Source organism: Pinus tabuliformis, chromosome Q (genome assembly GCF_031772625.1).
Source record: "Pinus tabuliformis cultivar Carrire ecotype Pingquan chromosome Q, CPIR1, whole genome shotgun sequence".
Lineage (NCBI taxonomy): Eukaryota > Viridiplantae > Streptophyta > Pinopsida > Pinales > Pinaceae > Pinus > Pinus tabuliformis.
The window spans coordinates 348,395,653-348,402,792 of record NC_142296.1 but is presented as its reverse complement, the minus strand read 5'-3'; positions in this window follow the sequence as shown (position 1 = coordinate 348,402,792).

Here is a 7,140-nt window from a genome sequence, read left to right as displayed (position 1 = left end):
ACCAAATTGATTAATTAAAATACTTACTTGAGATGTGAAGATTAAACCTTCACCTTGATCATGCTGGAAGTGGTAGATGCATTAGAGCTTCCTCTTAAATGATCTTCTTTCAAATGAGAAATCCTTTCCTCAATAAAAAAATGTTGTTCCTTTTAATGAGTATGATTTCCTGCTTCCTCGGGTGATCTTCTTCTAGGTCAAGGAGATGATTATTTCTTGAATATGACCATGCATTATTTCCTTCAATATATTTTTCCTTCTTTTGTAATGTAGATCAGGACTGCTTCTAGGGTTCCAACCTTTTTCAAGATGATGTGATCTTCGATTTTAAGGTCCTTTGAGCTCCATTGCTTTATAGACATATTGATGAGAGGCTTGGTGGCCTTTTGATGATGATTGTGGAGATAAAAGCTCTTGTTGTTGTATAATGTCTCCTTGATTACATAGACAAAAACCCATGCTGATGTAGATTGTTGTTGTAGACTGATCCTTCAATTTTGATAAAGACCTTCAACTTGCTTTGATGCCCTTCTTGAAGTTGATCCTTGAATATCTCTTTTTGTTGCCCCTCCTTTGACTTCAGCACCTTAGCTCTGAGACCATGTTGAAGAATCTAAGGCAATTAGAGTTATAGAGATTCTTCTAGTCATGATAACTATTTGTGAGGTGTTTTTAACTTTTTCATCTTAGCACAATCTTCACTTGTTATTATTAGAGTGTGTCTTCTTAGTTCATCAAATAGCTACCAAATCAAAAGAGACAAGAACACAAGATATTGGCTTTTTGCTAGGGCCAAAACCTCTCACTCTTTGAGAGGAAAACCCGCACAAAATTCTTCTTATAGAGATTCCAATTGACGAATACCAAGACCATGACCCTTGACCTATTTAGCCACTCCAAGACCAAGACACCAATCCTCTTCTTTGTCACTGTTGAGATCATCATCATTGCTCCACCATTGAGGCCATCACTACTGTACCACAGAGATATTCATTATTGTTGCACCAATGCTACATCTTCACCGATATCTTTGTTACAACAATGAGATATCCATTCTAAGGTATATATATGATAGTTGTACAAAGGTCTTCATCATGATTGCAACTATATCGATTGCAACTATGTCGAGGTCATGACTATGTTTAGGATGTATGCCACATCGAGATCCTCCTCATGAGACTGTAATTATGTAACTATGAGATCACATGGATCCTCCACATCACACATGACTATGTTAGGTATGTCAAGATAGAGATCATGATGTCCATTAGAGAAACATAGCACTGTTATCCTCATCTGAGATTCTGAGCCACTTCATTCATCTGAAATACTGTCCCATTGCACTTTATCCGAGATGTCTGCTCCCCTGTACCTTGATTTCAAAGGTCCGATATATTGTTCTCCTGTAATGCAGATTGTAGACTTGTACCCATCCGAAAATCACCTTGTGACAGACCTTCGAAAATCTCAGACAAATCCAAGTTCTTCACTTTTGTTTTGCGGATACCCTAGCTGGGTATTTATAGTATTTATGTCTCCATAATAAGCTGACATGAGTGTGGGAACCATTATGTCTTTTATTTGAGCCGACATGACTACTTTTACATCATTTTGTTGGCCGATTTCTTCAAGAGGATTGTGCTTGTCTTGGAGGGTTGATCTAGACACTAGGTTGACTCATTTACATTACATATATGCTCAAGAAAATTTCTTTAATATTTTCTTTGACTCTTTGACTTTCCTGTAGCACCTCAACATGTGCTGGACCTATGTAATGAGCAAGAAACTCATTTTACAATTTACAAAAATAATATTTCTTTTCTTTTACAAGTACAAAGATCAAAATTACATTTATGAAGACCGAACATAGTTACACTTTCTTCAACAAGCCCCACCATACTTGGCACATAAATAAAAATACAAAATCTACTCCAAACAATGAAAATTGATCTCTACTTTGGAGCCAACAAGAAAAATATTAAATGTTGGAACCCTAAAAGATTCTATTCACCATAGTTATCTTACTTGCAAAAGATCCTTATATTGCTAGAAAATAAGTTTACATTGTAATCACTTAAGGAACTAATCTCACACAATCATTAGAGAGAGACCAACACGAAAGGGAATACTAATATATCTCACAATTACATCAAGACAAACAAACCTCTAAGCAATTAGAATCGAAGTAAGTGTATCATCAAGTCCCACCAACTAGAATCCAGTCTTATGATCACTAATAATAGTTCATAACTCCTCACTTATCGCTTCCAAATAGTCCTTGGTAGTTGAAATAGACTCCTACTCAACAAATCCCTCTAAGATGACCCAACAAGTGATATTCCTCCAACAAATAACAAACGAAATCAATAGTCAATACATCAAGATAAGGAGGTAATGGAGGCTCTTATTTGATAGACCTTTGAAGGTGGATGGAAGGAGAGAAAACATTATTCACCAAAACAAACGTCAACACACATGAAAATAGGGTATTGATCATACTAACTGATCTGAAAATGAGATCTTAGATTAATATTAAGGTATTACAGACTCTTGTGCAGGATTTGCCTATATTACTTAGTGCAACGGATCGAAAAGATTGCGAATAATATAGATAATGAGCAGTTAGAGAAACATAACAAAAACAAACACATAACACAACAAATAATCAAGGAGTACCTAAAACTCTTGGGCTACGTCTCTTGGTCCAGCTTTCAATGGTGACTTCTCTATTATGTCTTCAAGAGCAGAGTTTTACAAATGTGAGCTCAAATTGAGTCAACAAGAACAAACAACAAGGTTTTGCTTGAATCCCTCAAGTCTTTCTGAGTACATAGACTCTCCCTCTCACTCCTTGTCTCTGTTTTCTCTCTATCTCAGCACTGCCTGCCCTATCTCCGACACTGAGTGGCTTTTAAGCTTATCGGCACTTGTCTGTTCGTTTCCCTTTCGGGTTCTCTGGCTCCCAGCCTCTGTTCGCTCAAATCCCCTCTGAGCGTTAACCAATCATGGTGTAACGTCTTCAGGTATGGTGGCCACATGTTTTTAAACGGAAGGGACCACCTGCACGTTTGAAATCCCAAAACAATCATTTCTCTGTTTACACAAAGAAATACACAAAAACACTAAAAAATTCGCCAAAACACCTTTTATCAGACTTGAAATATTATTAAATCCGCCCTAAACTCCATCAGGTCCGCCTTTATATCGCTATCGCAAGTCGCGGGTTCCTTTGTGTTTGGGTTTATAACGAAAAACCCCAAATACACAGGAAAACCCAACAAATTGCTCCATATTGGACTTCAAAATATATCACATCGCATTCATAAACTCTTTCGGGTCCGACTATATCGCATGTTGCATATCCCTTTTGACTTCTGATCGCCAATTGAGCCGATCGGCCTTATCGGCTATCGGCGCATCGCTATCGCATGGTCACTGACCTTCTTAGCATCACCCCTTACAAAGCTGCGATGTGATATTGCAATCTCATATCACCAATCCTTCAAACCGCGGTGTATGCATATGAGCAATGCAATATTGCGTTAGTAGATCTGGACAGTTGATCTGCGCGCTTGATCAACGACCCTAATTTAATCGCACTGATCACTATCGTGATTTCCATAAGACTGCCTCCGATAGACTCCACCTGCTGCCCCCAATTGCGATATGCCGATTAGATCTGGACCGTTGATTGGCCAGATCCGACGGCTCCTGTGCGATGTTGCTTAAGCCTCTGATAGACTCTGTTTCGCCATTCCTTCATGTTTTTCCCGTCCGATAGTGTTTTCCGCCATTCTTGAAGGTTTACCTTTCCGATAATGTTTAAGTATTGAAAGACTTAGAGGGTTTTAGGATCCATTTTGGGTCACGCCTTCCCACTAAAAAGCTTTTGAACCACCAAAAGTTGGTTTTTAAGCATCGATCAAGTGAGGATACAACTTCCTTACTTGCCCAATTTCTATCCATCGTGCACTGCTTGGTTTTGAACCTTTGAGTCCGATTCTCAGGTACTCAACATCCCCTCTGCGCGTAGTTCTCACCTTCCTATCCAGAACTGTGTCTTCCTGCAACTCATTGAGATATTCAGGCAACATATCATCAATAGAAGGCAACTGACTTTGCTCTTCAGGATCTTCAATCAATGAAGGTTCATATAGTCTCAAGTTTTCTGCATTAACGACTGAATAGATATGCATATAAGCTGGCAAATCAAGGTGAAAAGCATTTTCACCAATTTTCTCAAGTATCTTGAAAGGCCCATACCTTATTGGTTTCAGCTTCTTACCTTCACCTTGCATTCTATCTTTGCTGATGTATAGCCAGACTTGATCACCAACTTGGAAACTATGCTCAATTCGATGCTTGTCATGCCTTGCCTTGTACTTGGCCTGGCTTCTTTCCAGTTGTTCCTGCATTGCCTGGTGAATTTCTTGGATCTGTTCAATGAACTTGGTTGCTTTGTCCACATCACTGTGTCCATCAACTGCTATGTCTTTACCAAAGACAAAATCCAAGGGATATTTTGGTATAAAACCAAAATAAGTCTCAAAAGGAGATCTCTGAGTAGAAGAGTGTTTGGCATGGTTGTAATCATGTTGCACATGACACAAATGCTCATCCCAAAGCTTGGGATGCTTACTGCAATAGCCTCTAAGCAACTGAATCACTGTCCTGCTGACCACCTCTATTTGACCATCTGTTTGTGGATGAAACGCTGTGCTCTTCTTCAATCTGGTGTCCATCAACTCCCATAGACTTGACCAAAACTTCCCAACAAATCGGGAATCTCGATCAGATACAATAGAAGTGGGTAACCCAAAATGAACCCATACATGCTGAAAGAACAACTTCGTTGTTTGTTTAGCTGTGACCTACTTGTTATAAGGTATCAAAATACACATTTTGCTGAACCTATCCACAATAGCATACAAATAATCATGACCTTTTCTAGGTTTTGGCAATCCCCCAACAAAGTCCATGGAAACACTTTCCCAAGGACAAGAAGGAACTAGAAGTGGAGTGTACAAGCCTATTTTTCTATTATTGGGCTTGCTTTTAGCACATATAATACACCCTTTAATATATCTAGATACTGTTTCATGCATTCTTGGCTAATAACAGAACCTTTGCAACTGTGCAACTGTTTTACTTACACCAAAATGACCTGATATGAGAGAAGTATGTGCTTCTCGGATTATGTTAACTCTTTCAGTTTGTGGAATTCATAACTTTCCCAAATGATATAAGAGTTGGTCCTTAACATAATAATCCAATTCTTCTACTTGCTTGCCATGACTTAAAGTTGTATATACATCTTCAAAATCTACATCTTGAGCATATTGTTCAATGTAACTTTCATGCATTACTGAGTTATGCTTAAGTATAGTAGATGCATTTATGATTGGTCTTGATAGCATATCTGCAACCTTATTGTGTATGCCCTTCTTATATTTGATGACAAGATGAAATTGCTGTAGAAAACCCATCCACCTATAATGTCTTGATTGCTGCAATTTAGTTTGTGAGTGCAAATATTGAAGTGGTTGATGATCTGTATGTATGATTGTTTCTTTGCCCATTAGGTAATGTTTCTATTTTTTCACACTTTGTACTATTGCATACAATTCTTTATCATATGTGGGATAATTAACAACTGCAGAAGTAAATGTCTCAGAATGATAACATGTGGGTTTATCGTGTTGCATCAACACTGCTCCCATGGCATAGTCACTGGCATCTGTTTCAATCTCAAATGGACGTTGAAGATCTGGCAGTGCTAGTACTAGTGTTGTACTAATTTTTCCTTTTAAGGTGTAGAAGGCTTTCTGTTGTTTGCCTCCCCACTGAAACACCTTGTTCAATCCCGTTAAAGCATGTAAGGGAGCTGCAATCAAAGAAAAGTTAGCAATAAACTTTCTCCAATAATGTGCTGCTCCTAGGAAACTCCTAACTTCTGTAGTAGATTTGGGTTTAGGCCAGTTTACAATGACTTCGACCTTAGAGGGATCTATCATCAATTCACCACCCCCTACAATATGACCCAAATAATTTAAAGATGTTTTGCCAAATTCACATTTTGACAACTTCACATAGAGATTTTCTCTTTTCAAAACATCTAAAGTCTACTTTACATGCTTCAAATGGTCTTCCCATGTTGTTTTACTAGAAAACAAGAATGTCATCTAAATATACAACTACAAAATCATCAATAAAAAGTATGAGTACATCATTCATAACTCTCATGAAAGTGGCAGGAGCATTAGTTAAGCCAAAAGGCATAACCAGCCATTCATACAACCCTTGCTTTGTCTTGAAGGCAGTCTTCCATGCATCTTGTTCTGCAACTCTGACCTGATGATAGCCACTATGCAAGTCTAACTTGGAAAAGTAAACTGCTTCTTTCAACTGATCTAATAGATCATCAATGCGCTCTATAATCAATGCACATCCTCCACAAACCATCTTTCTCTCTTACCAATACGATTGGAGATCCACATGGTGATGTGCTTGGTCTTATGAACCCTTTATCGAGCAGCTCCTGTACCTGCTTCTTGATCTCTGCATTCTCTAAAGCGGATAACCGGTACATTCTGATGTTAGGTAATGGAGCATCTTGTTGCAAATGAATATCATGTACTATTTCCCTTTTGGGTGGTAGACCTTTAGGTTCTTGGAATAGGATATCATATTCTAAAACAAATTTAACTAAATAAGCTTTTTGTTTAGCATCACAGCCTTCAAATACATTGGTTTTATCAGGGTTCTTTTCCTTTACAACCATTAGTAAAAATTGCTTGCATGAATTTACAATTCTTTTCATCTGCCTTGAGTTTATGAGAGAATAGTTATTTTTGAGTTTATGAGCTCTTACAATATATTCTATTCCATCTTTAGTGAGTTGATACTTATTTTCAGCTCTATAGAAAATGGATTTTCTATCATACAAGTAAGGACTTCCTAAAACAATACCACATATATCCAAGGGAACTATATCTAACTCAACCTCATCTACAAATGTTGACCCAATAGCAAACCTAAGTTTACATTGTCTTGTCACTTGTAGCTTTGCTTTATCACATACCCAACCTAATGGATATGGCTTCTTGTGAGGTGTTGTTAGTAATCCCAACTTCTTTACAA